The sequence below is a fragment of the Thunnus thynnus genome, chromosome 15, assembly GCF_963924715.1.
Source record: "Thunnus thynnus chromosome 15, fThuThy2.1, whole genome shotgun sequence".
In the NCBI taxonomy this organism is placed as follows: domain Eukaryota; kingdom Metazoa; phylum Chordata; class Actinopteri; order Scombriformes; family Scombridae; genus Thunnus; species Thunnus thynnus.
Genome location: NC_089531.1, coordinates 21,859,366 through 21,872,643, shown reverse-complemented (window position 1 = coordinate 21,872,643; position 13,278 = coordinate 21,859,366).

Below are 13,278 nucleotides of genomic sequence, written 5' to 3'. Positions count from 1 at the left end.
AGAATAAATGTGTTTTTACTGTTGAATTTAGTATGGGCCTGCAACTCCACAGTTATAAATGCACTGTAGTTTTTATACCTGGTACCATGCTTTACAATTCTGTCAAACTTTGCTTGACAAATAAGACTCTAAAAGTTTAATTCTACTCAAAATCATCCTCAGCAGCTGCCCCTTGGCCTCTTTCCACTGTCTTTCCTGAGTTTGGCTCTCTCTTTGAGGTGTCCTCTCCGATTTGTGCTGCCGGCTCTTGGGACAGATGTCTCTGGTTGTCACTCGCTACGGGGCTTCGGTGGGGGTTGAGAGAGCTGGAGGAGAAAGCAGCATGGTGAGTACAGTAAGTGAATGGTGTAAAACTGGCCCTCTGGTGGGATCACCTGTTCCGAATGGAGTGGTAGGGGCCAAAGGAGAAAGGAGAGAGTGGGTTGGGAGAGGAGGAGTGAAACGAAGGGTGAGGAGGATGAAATGAAGCAAAGAGAAGAGTTTTGCAATGAACATGTGTCATGCACAGCTGCTGTCTTGGTGCCTGCTAGCGATGCTTCAGGCTTTAGGCCTCCACTGTGGACACACTGCCGTCCAGAGGAGGTCAGAGGAGGCATGTAGGGAAAGAAGGCAAATGTTCTGTAAGAGTGAGGGTGGTATAGGACAGATTGTAACCATAAGAGCACAATAAGACTATATGGTGATGGAAAAAGAGAATATGACAGAACATTGTGAACACAAAAAATATCATGTCCTGGACAAAACAGAATTTCTGTGCTCATGCGGTCTTTGTTTCACATTCTGAAATCACATACATTTCCCACCAGTCCCACGAGACTAATAGTCTATGATAACTTTTCCTCTTTGACGTCCATCAGCAGTATGGGTCCACGGGGATGGGCCCAGTGAATTTATGGGGCCAGGTTAGTGAGTAGTAAGGGAGATGACTCTGGGAAAGAGTGGAGGGCTGTTTAGGTAAAGCTTCAGTTGCTCTCCCAAAGGCCCTCTTGATCATCACACTTGCCCCCTGGAGACTATGACTCAGTTCAGTGCTCCTCTGCTCCCGTCACATGCTCATCTTGTCACCGAGAGAGATGTGGGCACTGGGGAACACAGACATGAAAATACTCACACACACACACACGTACTTGCACAGTTCCACTGCTTATATGTGATTTTCCTTGACATCTGTGTATGTTCTCATCACTCTCGTGTTTGTGTCATGTTGGTAAATGGCCTGAGTGTGTGTGTAGACGTGTGCACATGTGAGTAGTTATGTGCTTATGTGCCATATGTCTTACAATGTTGGCTCTCCAGGGCCTGATTCGACTCTGACAGAGAAACGACCATCCTGACCGTGAGGATAAACCAATAGTCCTCATAGATGGATGTCTGCACTGTTGGTGATGAAAGGACTTCATGACCTACATCTAAACCAACAGTGAAATTGGGGGTTGGGGTGTCAATACTGTGTACAGAGAGTTTTGTCCCTTTCACACAGCTATGATACCTTCTTTACAAATACACTTCCAACCCAAATGGTGTGTTCACAGCAATCCCAAAGCAAATTTTTCGGGCGGTGAGAATACATACAAACACAATGCAAAGACGCAAATAGATGCAAATTTGCTTCTATTTGCACTGGTAGAGGCGAATAACATGAATTACGAGATGTGAATGATGCAAATATGTGAAATTCTCGATGCGAATTAAGCAAATATGTGAAATTTGCAGTGCAAATACGCAAGATTTGCATTATTTGCGTATGTGCACATGTTAAAAATATTCAACTTGAGCAAAAAGTATCGTATCGTGTTTATCTGTAAAATCATTAGTGCTAGTGCTAGTTTTAGGTGTAAAAAATGGTTTTGTGAAATATACAAAAGATTGATAAATCCGCAGCTGTTGAGAAGTGCCGCACCAGTGCCATTATGTACAGCCGTTCACTGTGTTGACCTTTATTAAATCACCTGCTGACACCAGGCTGCTGCAATATAACACACCTCTACATACATCAGACTGGTCGGATACAACTTGATATTCTTTTCTTTTTTTATGAAGGAGACATTGGGTTACCAGGCTCATGTAGTGTCTCATGTTTTACCCTTTAAACACATAGCAGTACAGGCGCTGTTGTGTAAGATTAATTACTAAACTATGTGGCCATGTATGAGGTAAGATACATTAGAATTATTTCTGAAATAGTGTTGGTCCAATATAATCATATAAACAGCTTCACAAAATTAATTTCTTTATTTTTTATTTCTATCATTATTATAGTAACTAATGAAAAAATTACTCCATCTGTCTTTGGCTGCAGATTTGTGGTGACTTGACTTTGATTTGTTGGCTCAGCTGTTTCAGAGCTATGGGAGCAGTGATGAGGGAGAGTATTTAATAATCACCACACCCGCTGATCTATATTCAACTTCATCCAGCCCTTTTGCACGTTGTGCTGCTGCACAGACATGAACCAAAATAGCAGATGCCTATGGAGACGCCCACACTGTCCGTGTGCCTAAGACCTACCACGCCACGCTTGTCGCTTGCGCAGTTAAAATAGGGCCCACCATGTTTGTTTTTGCCTTGCTTCTTGTTTTCATTTGCCCTTGGAGAAAAGCCAGAATTCTTCAAGACCCCACCTCACCAAGTGCTTGATCCCAGCATGCAGACAAGTAGGACTGAGCAGTTTGGAAAACGATGGGTACTGTGTGTGCGTGTGTTTGCTGACCCACTTTCACACAGTAAAAGGGAGAGAGAGAGAGAGAGAGAGAGAGAGAGAGAGAGAGAGAGGTAGAGCTGTAAAAGTTCTTCCCCCTTCCTTCCTCTGCTCTACCTCCTCTAACTCTGTCTGCCCTGGCATCCTGAGGATGCAGCGGTGGCTATGGCAACGCTGCAGTAGTGAGTAAAGAAGAGGAGGTTTCTTCTTCTCACTCACTCCCTTTTCTCTCTATCTTCAGTTTTTTTTTTTTTCCTTTGTCAGCTCAAGGCTGTGTCACGGGTATGCATCTAGATGTTGTCTTTATAATTACAAAGATCTGTATCTTCTGATTTATTTAGTATGCCTGCATCGGGATTTTTCTCAGCAGTGAGCTTCTCATTTAGCTTAATTTGCATCAAATCACTTTCTACACTATTTCGGTGTGGGTATTGTGAAGGCCATGGGTAAAATCATATAAACTTCTTTCAGCACACACGGTTTGTTTTATTGCATCACACTCTTGACTTTGGTGTGACTGAGGGATGATTGTAATGGCTGCCAGAAAAGGATCCAGAGGACTATTCTGAACACCCTGTTGCTGTTTGGGGATATTGTTGTTGTGCTGTTGACTCTCCTTTCAGCTTACTCCTGATTCCTCGATAACACCTTCTCTGGCCCTGTTCTTCACTTTGCTTCCATCTCTTTGGCACAGTCCCACCTCCCCTGCCCAGCAGTTTGAAGCTGAGGACTCCTGGCAAAGACAGAAGGGCTTTTGGGACCTGCAGCCGTATGAATTTTTCATTCACTTCCCTCTACCAGCTCTCGCCCCCTCTCTCTTTCTCTCTCTATCTCTCTCTTTCTCTCTCACTACTCCTCTCCCTCTCTCACCAACACGTATTGTCTCTTGCTCAGTCTGCGATAATACACCTGGTACCCGTACAAACAGGGAGAGTGAGCAAAAAAGTGCACACCCACACACACACATTCACACTTGCTCAAACACAACATGTAGCCTGCAGACAGAGTAAACAGCTCCTAGACAACTGTGCTTGGTATTCTACTTTCCAGTGTTTTTTTCTTTTTCTCCGTCCTCTCCTTCTTCTCGGATCCCTGAGGCCAGACTTGTGGAGAGAGGGCAGAGGAATCCTTTCTGCAGGGGAGTGTTAGCAAAGAAACACATGACAGCGGGTGCATATACACACTGGAATTGCACACATTCACACACAAGGCACTACACAGCAGAGGAAAGATGAGCAGTCAGCACCACTAAATCAACAAACACGCAAACCTAACCTAGCCAGTACTCACAAATCTGTTCTCTTTGTAGATCTTTGTTGATGCTTTGTAGTCATTCTGAGGCATTGACAGATATTTAAAGAGAAGAAAACAGCAAAGATCTGGCGATTAAATCCTAGATAAGCTAAGCTACACAAGAAACATAGTCAGATGAAAGAGTGATCAAGAAGTAAAGAATCGAAAGGTTTTCACTTTTCTCATCTACCTTATGTATCATTTCTGCATCTATGCACACACAATGGAGAAACAATGACTGTGCAAGACAACCTGACATGTCCTTTTCATAGGCCAGAAAATAGAGCTGTCAAGTGGCAGTGGCACAGCCCAACCATTGAACCTGGACAGATTTCTTGAGCAAAATTGCCTATCAGAAAGTAGTTGAACCCTGAGGCCATGACATTTTAGATCTCAGCTCCCGAGACATTTAAGATCTCAGTAGGTGACATGCTACCTTGGCCTGCTGTCTGTGCTTGGATGTATATGACTTGGCAGGTCCTAGAGCTTCGGGTAATGTCAGACATGCAGGGATGTTGTGTTATGTTATTGTGGAACCAGTCTGTGTGGAGGCTGCTTCCATGGTGGCTGTGGAGCTCTGCCTGACAGGAGCTCCTTTTTGCATGGATTTTGGGAGAAAGTGGAAATGGTTGCCTCCACACGTTCTTTACACTTTCTGAACAGTTAGAAGATTCCCTTGATCAATTATTGATCAAAGCCATTACAAAGCTTTGTGAGAAGTGTGTAGTGTGATTTGCGGTGTCCATGTGTGTTTCTGTTTGTTTGGCAGAGAAAGAAAAAATGGTAGAAATTGAGGGGCATACAGATAGGAAGAGAAAAAATATGAAGAAACTAAGGTAAGAATAAAGTGAAGAAACAAGGGCACAAGCTCGTATAGCTTCACAGACAAAATTAGATATTGCATTATTTATTAATTTTATTTCGCAATATTTTCAGCTGTGAGAGATTGCATGAGTTCTCATTTGGAGAAATGTAACATCTCTAACTTTTCCATACTTCAATTTTTCACTGCCACGTTCACAGCTAACTGAAAATATTAAACAATAAAAAAATAGACTTTCCTCTGCTGTGATTTTGGGCAGCAAATTCAACTTCTGCAAAAACAGATTAATGTCTTCTTAAATTGGAATATAGAGCAAGAACTGAATTGATGATGCCAAGGTGTGACACTTTTTGGCGTTGGTCCATTGATATAGAATTAGTGACCGACTCCATGGCCTTATAGAATTTTTGCTCACGATATATTACATATAAATGAGTTTTATTTGAATGTAAGGCTGAATCAGAACATGTTCCTATATCTTAGTAAATCACTGCGAGTACTGTCATACTGTCATACTGTCATAGGATTTGTTCTATTATTAACTGACTATGGAGCAGCTCCAGGACTTGTAAATCATATACTGCAATCTTGTCTCTCTGCTGCTCTGTTTAAGGAGAGACTTGCTCAAGTTCAAAATTTAAAAATGAACAGCTCAATCTTATGGAATGCATATACAAATCTCCAAGCACTGATCCATAGTGTGATTATAACTCTGGCAAAAGGTTAAAGTCGAACTGAAATTATTCTTTTTTTTCTGTTATCCTATATATATGTATGTATACCCACCCACAGTGTACTTTTTCCTCAACACAATACATTGTTCTCCAGCAGAATTAACTATGTGGGTGTGAACTGATTTCTTTTTTTCCCTTTTTCTTTCATTTTTTTTAAACTTTTAATATGGAAATGGAGACACGATACATTATATAATTACCCTCAATGTGTAAATGAAAGTGTCATGTAATTTATATTCCTTGAACATGCTAATTATTGGTGCAAACCTTCATGTGAGAAAATATTATGGCAAGATTTGTCTTGATAATGAGAGCGGGACTCCAACAGTAGGTAATATGTAGGTGCAGATAATACATTATAAACTCACCTCAGAAAAAAAGTGAGATAATGAACATGTTTACCTTGTATTATATGATTACAAATAGCAGTCGTAAAGAGAGAAAAATTGCAATTATGATGCTAAGTGGCTGAAGGTGACAAAATTCAAAATTGCAGAAAATATGACTTTTTTTTTCTGACAAATGCTTCTCCCTTTTTTTGTATTTATTTATAGTGCAATACAGTTGACCAATATGAAGACAAGCAACATATGACAGAGCATAAGACAAAAGGGAAAACTAGACTCAAATAAACCAAAACAAAATAAGAGAAAAAAGGCAAAACAGCAGCAACAATAACAACAAGAATGACAAAAGAGCAAACAAACAAATAAACAAACAAACAAAAAAGGCATAATGTTTGGCTTAGATTTTCTCATTGTAGCACATGTGTTTAGGTAGGTGTGTGTGTGTGTTTGTGTGGGTGGGTTTTCTGTGTGAAAGCTCTAGAGGGGAGAGAGAGCATGAGGGGGAGACAGTATTTACCAGTGGAAGAAAGAAAAAGAAAAAAAAAAAAAAATAGCTACAATGCTCTTGGAGGGCATCTCTGATTGGGTTCCAAGCACAAAGAAGCGCCAGGGTGCATCTGGGACAGGCCGGGTCAGGACAGCTGGGTAAGGGGAGAATTTTATGTATTTATTTTTGTTTTCCCTTCCTTTTAATTTTTCTTTGTTCACTTGTTTGATTCTGATGATTCTTATCACATTCATATCCATAATAATAATAATAATAATAATAATAATAATAATAATAATAATAATAATAACAATAATAATAGTAATAATAATAATAATAATAATAATGATTTAAAACAAAAACAAAAAAAGAACCACAAAAAAGGCAACATCACCATCATCTTTGTCATCTTATTATCATGTCTAATAGAATAGAATAAAAATAAAAAATAAAAAATAATAATCATCTGTATAAAAATCAATATCCTTGTACTATTGGAAATAATCAGTGTAATACAATATAAGCATAGTAAGTAATAGTAATCATCATCATCATCATCATCAAAATCATCATCACCCATCTCAACCTACCAATAATGATCTATATAATAATACTAATCGGTCTCATAATTATTGTCTTGTAAATTGTGCAATATTACTAATAGGATCCTGTTTAATAATAATAATCATCCTATACTAATCCTCTTACTACCAGTCTGTTTTTATAGGATTCATAACAATAATAATGATGATGATAATATCACTACAACAACAATAGCAAGAGAGTGCTAGGTTCATCCAGCAGTGGAGGTCATCATTTATTGTTTTGAGTAGTGGAGTGAAGTTGTGTCTGAACATCTCAGACAACCTTGGGGAAACATTAATACCTAAATATGTGATGTGACCCGTGCACATTGGGATAAGTGGTGTATGGGCTTCCACATCCCAGCTGTTACTATGTAATGGAAGGATGGAAGAATTGTTCCAGTTAATGGAGTAGTCAAGAGATATCGGAGTTCTTGTAGTGATTAATGAAGGTTTTGTAGGAACAGTAACATATCATCCACATATAACCTGATGTATGATGTATGTCCTGATGAATGGCTGCTGCTTAAGGTTCGATGAAAATGCGGAATAGAGGGGGAGAGAGTGGGCATCCTTGCTTAGTCCCCCTGTGCAATGTGAAGCTTTCTGAGGTTTGTCCATTGATGATGACAATGGTTTAAGGAGCAGTGTACAAAATCTTCACCCGGTTAATAAATTATTCCCCAAAGCTGAATCTTTGTGTGTCAACCTTTGATAAAGCCAGTTTGATCTCGGTGGATAATGCTGGGGAGTGACTTTTTCTATTCTGTGAACTAGTGCCTTAGTGATGATTTTTATATCCACATTGATGAGAGAAATAAGATGGTAACTTGATGGCAAGGTTGGGTCTTTGTTAGGCTTTGGGAGGAGTGAAATTGCAGCTGTGTTCATGCTTGTTGGAAATCTTGAATTTTGTTTTATTTCAATTATCAATTTGTTGAAGAGCGGAGCTAGAATGGACCAGAAGTGTTTATAGAACTCAGCAGGGAAGTCATTGGGTCCTGGTGCTTTGTTATTTGGCATAAGATTGAGGCCAGTGAGAAGTCCATCTTGTGATACTTGTGAATCAAGTATGTTGGTTTGTTCTTTATTAAGCTGTGGGAAATGAGCTGGTGTCCTTTTGACTTTTTCTGATGAATAGAGATTGGCGTAAAAACTATGAAAATTTTATTTATCTCTTTGGGTGAGTTTGTGGGCTTCTCTGCTGAGTCCTTAATGGTTGAGATTGTTGCTTTTTCTTTATTTTGTTTAATTTGATTTACCAAGTATTTATAAGATTTATGGTTATGGAAATTTTCTTGTTGAAGCTATGTATCAGGAATTGAGTTTTCTTATTTATGATTTTATTTAGCTGGCATTGACGTTTTCTGAAATCATTCTGGGTTTCCTCTGTTGGGTTATTTGCATTAATATTCTCGAATTGTTTGATTTTTTTGGTCCGGTTCAGCATCTTTTTCCTTTTTCTTCCTTTTTTTTTTTTATAAACAGAGAATTAAATTATTTTACCTCTTAGTACTGCCTTTCCTGTTTCCCATAGAATAGTTGGTGATGGCTTTGGGGAGTCATTTATTTCTAGGAAGGATGCCCACCCTTTTTAAAGAAACTGTCAAACTCAGAGTCTTTGAGATGTGTTAAAGCACCTTCTGGTGACGGGTTTATGTAGATTGGTTCTATTCCATGTAAATGTTGCATGGGCATGGTTGCTAATAATGATGGGGTGTATCTTTGAGTCTGAAATATTAGATGTAATTGAACTGATGGTGAGGAAGAAGTCAATGCGTGAATATGAGTGGTGAACTGGTGAGAAAATGTGTATTCTCTAGCAGTTGGGTGTTGCAGTTGTTAACTATTGCCAAGACCAAAATTCCTCATGAACTGTTTTATTGTTTCTGTGGATTGCCAGTTAAGTTTATTGCGTGAAATATTAGTTCTGTCTAGTGATGGGTCAATAACTGTGTTGATGTCTCCTCCTATTATTACTGGGCAATTGAAAGTGTTTGAGATGGAGAGAAAAAAATTATGAAAAAAGCATGGGTCATCAGTGTTTGGGCCATAAACATTACAGATTGTTACTAAGCTATTGATTGACATGTTTATGATGATAAAACGTCCTTCAGGATCTGTGATAATGGTATTATGGACAAGTTAGACTTTTTTGTTCGTTAAAATACATACAGCTCCTTGTTTTGTGTGGTAATGAGCAGAAAATAAGTGATCGAACTGTGATGACGATAATGGCCAAGTGATTCAATATGTTTTTGGGTTTTTTTGCCTGAGAATCAATTCCACAGACATTCCATGGTTGTTTGCGTCTCTGTAGGATTTCTTGTTTCTGCTGTTGTTCTATAAACATGAAAACTCTATACAGTATCATCTCTATTATACTACACTAGTTTGTGGCTAGGGTATGCTGTAAATCATAATCATCTTACAAACATCATAGAGTTGTTTGTAAGCTTGAACAAGAAGTAAACCTTTCTGTTTGTTCATATGACAGATTAGCAGTTTATCAAAATGGTTGTATTTGTAGTACAGTGGTGGCTTGCTAGGAATAGCTCTTGTTTACAGGTTTGATGATGCATAGCTTGACCTACCATGATCAACAGCTCAGCTAGCTCCACTTGAATTTTCTTGGAACCTGCTGGGACAAAATTAGATTCCAAGAATTATATCCTGAACTAAGCATAGAAACATCTTAGCAACCCCCTGGCAGGGTTTTCAAAGAGCTCCATGGTGCTTTAGGGTCTGATGAGGGAAATGTCCTAAAAGCAAAGCAATCTGTTCGCTGCACATAATGAAATCAAAGCAGTCGGGCACTAGTAGCACCAAGTGATTATTAGCTCCTAGCCTGTTCGATCATGATTGGCAGGTGTAAACCCAGACACAAAAACGGACACCCCACATGCCCAACAAAAGTGATTAGAGTCTTAGACGTTATGAAGAGTGTAAGGGACTCCTAATGACAATTGGCAGTATACATGAATAGAATAAAAGAAAACAATTAACCCAGCAAAGATGACATTACTAAATAACAATAAAGTGCCAATATAGTTTCTTTCATTACTGTGCATCATTCATTCTATTACCATCATATCATCTTGATATCCACCTACACAACAATTGTTAAACCCATTAATTAATTTGGAGATTTGCTAAAAATATTTCTAACAATTCAAGTAACAAATCCTCCCATACACCTGAAACTTCTGCAGGTGTGTCCACTTCTCAGAAGAACTTCTGTTCTTCTGAGTATAACTGCAGTTTTAATCGATGAAGTAAAAAATAAAAGCCTTGCCAGTGCATTAGTCAGGGATTGGGGTTGTTTGATTCAATTCACATCTGTCTGTTGATGTGTGTTTTGGACTCTGACTCAAGCTGAGTACTAATGGCCAATTCAAGCCAATTACAGCAGTAATTGCAGAGCTCTTGGCATTTGGCCTTATGAGGAGAGAAACCTGTTCTGATTGGCCTGGCCAGGTACTGAACAGAGAGGGACAGAAATAGACACATTTGGCAGGTATCCATTTGTGTTTTAGAGACTCACAAGTCAGATTTGAACTGTCCCTATAGTGAACCATGGGAACAATTGTGATTTGCAATAAAAAAGAAGTTAAAATTACAAATGTTGGCCAGCTCGTGAACTTTTGCTATAGGCATGTTTAAATCCTTCTTACAGTGCCATGTCTTCCACAATGACTCCTCTCACTGTCAGGGCTGTGATGCTCCCAGAAAAGCAGCTCCTCTGTTTTCTGCCCACATACTAGAGGACCTGGCCAGACACACACTGCCCGAGAGACAAGCTGCCATTTCCACAAACTTGAGCACTGAGTTGCACGCAAACACATTCACATAGAACAATCTGCATGCACACATACATTCTTAGACTGATCTGATATGAGAGGGATCTCCCCAGCAATTTAAAATTGGCTCTTTCCTGGTTTATTAAGCTGATATTTTTTCTTTGTGCATAAGAGATGAAGATTGAGATAATAGTTTATATAAAATAATATATTTGTGATCTTAGAAGTTGGAACAAGACGTGCATTTAATCTCTTACTAGCTCTGACCCAGTAAGATTGACACATTAAAATGACACAGACACCTATTAAGACATTAAACCAACACGTTTAATTGCCATGACATTTACATAACGAGATGCAGGTCTGAAAAGGGCTATATACACGTATATGCATGGTTTAGACACACATTAATACAGGCGTAGGAGTGTATAGGTCCTTGAGTCAAATATGCTTCTCTTATGTGTTGTCCGTAAGTAATGCAGATGGTGGTCCATTTAAATTGTTGAACTATTAACTTAACGTTTGTGTTTCTCCCTGTGTTGATGAATAAATCACACACACTAAGGGTTTAGAGAGCACTGACACCTTTTCTGGATATTTTGGGGAGGAATGTCTGATGACTGAATGAAAACTTGACTGGAAAAAAATATATTTACTTCACTACCAAATAGAGGCAATAGATGTTCCTCTGCATTCTCAATGGATTAGGCTGGCAATACTCTATATTTTTGTTATCCCAGTAATTCCAAACCAACAATTCATTAGTCTATCTCTCAATATTTTCCGACTCTCCCACACTGTCTGTGGCTCACTGCCTCAAGTTCCCATCTTCATCACAATGAAAAAAATGTTTTTGCAACGGTGTGGCTCATGTGTGATGTGATTTTACTATTGTTTGGAAAACAGTAAAGGTCTATGACACAGAGGAATAAACTATAAATGGCTGCAGCCACACAGATAGTACTTGTTAGTGCTGTAGGATCAATTCATTGTTGATTTTATTGACAATAAGGAAAATAGAGAATATCACCAGACTTTTCCCTTAAAGGGCAGGGCTGCTTTTTCCCCTCTAAAACAACCTTGAATTCCTTGAAGCACTGACTCAACTAGATGCTGGAAACTTTCCACAGGGATCTTGGCCCATGCTGACTTGATAGCGTCAAGCAGTTCCTGGAAATATTTCGGGGGCACATTAATGCATCTGATGGAACATTATCCTGCTGGAAGCATCCACTTGAAAAAGGGTGGACCACAGTGATAAACGAGTGAACTTGGTCAGCAACAATCTGTGAGTATACTGTAGGGTTCAAATGGTGCTGAGTAGGTGCTTCGTGATGGGATTTGTTAGTGACAAGGTAACATTTTTCTAATTTTTCCAGTTATTGACATGACCATTGCAGGGTTTTCAGACTGTCCTCTGCACATCACTGTTGCACTAAGCAAGTTTACATTTGTGGCCTGTCCGCTAGCCTGAACATTCTCCTCTGACCTCTTTTGCCTGTGATGCATTTTCATCCCCAAAATTGCTGCAGCTGTAAGGATGCTGGGGTTTTATTTGTTTGTTTTTTTGTTTTGTCATGTTTGTGCTGCTATCCTCTGTAAACTCCATAATGTGTAAATACCCCAGTGTGATGGCTGTTTGTCAGATGCTGGAACCAGCGCATCTGTAATGATCATCATACCATCTTCAAAGCGACTTAAATCTCAGGTCTCGCCCATTCCAACATTTGGCTGAACAGCAACGGAGCCCCTCAACTCTGTCTGCCTGCCTTATGTCTTATTTACACATCACTCAGTCTGGGGAGGCAAACTGTTTGCATGAAAGAGGAGGTATGAAGTGAGTTAGTATATTTTGAGAAAGATAGAGATGAAGAGACAGGGAAACAGAGGGAGAGATAGTCTGCAAACTGATGTGACAACAGAAATGCCAGACATTTCAACTGGAGTCACTGATAATTGGATTCCACTCTCAATAGAGTTACTGTATTTATTTTAAAGCAGAACAAGACAACCAAAGTTACTCAGCTGTGTACCTCATTATGTGGCAGTCAGCTATGATCTTAATCTTCACAGATACACTTCAATGAATCATGAAAAACGTGCGTTTCTTGACAGCAGAGGTTTGTTTCACTTTGTCTTTTTTAGATCAGCATACAAGTTAACAAACAATCTTCATAGAACATGTATTTGCAGGCTTTTCAAAGCCATTGCTTGATGTAAAGCCTTATGATACATTCTAATATGATTTTCCTGAGGTAGTCCTCCCTCCTCCTGAACGTCCTCTGTAGCCTTTAGTTAACCATCTGCTAGGAAGGGAGCAGAAGATGAGTTAATGAATGCATAGTTATATAATCCAGACCTGTGGTGGAGGGAAAGACAGAGAGTGCGAGATCCACATCTTCTGACACTCCACAATGTACAAGAGAGAGAGGTAAAGGGATTCTTTGTGCCACCAGTGCCCCCAAGTGGCCTGAGGAAGCATTTTTCTCCTGTCTTCACCTTTTCAAACATG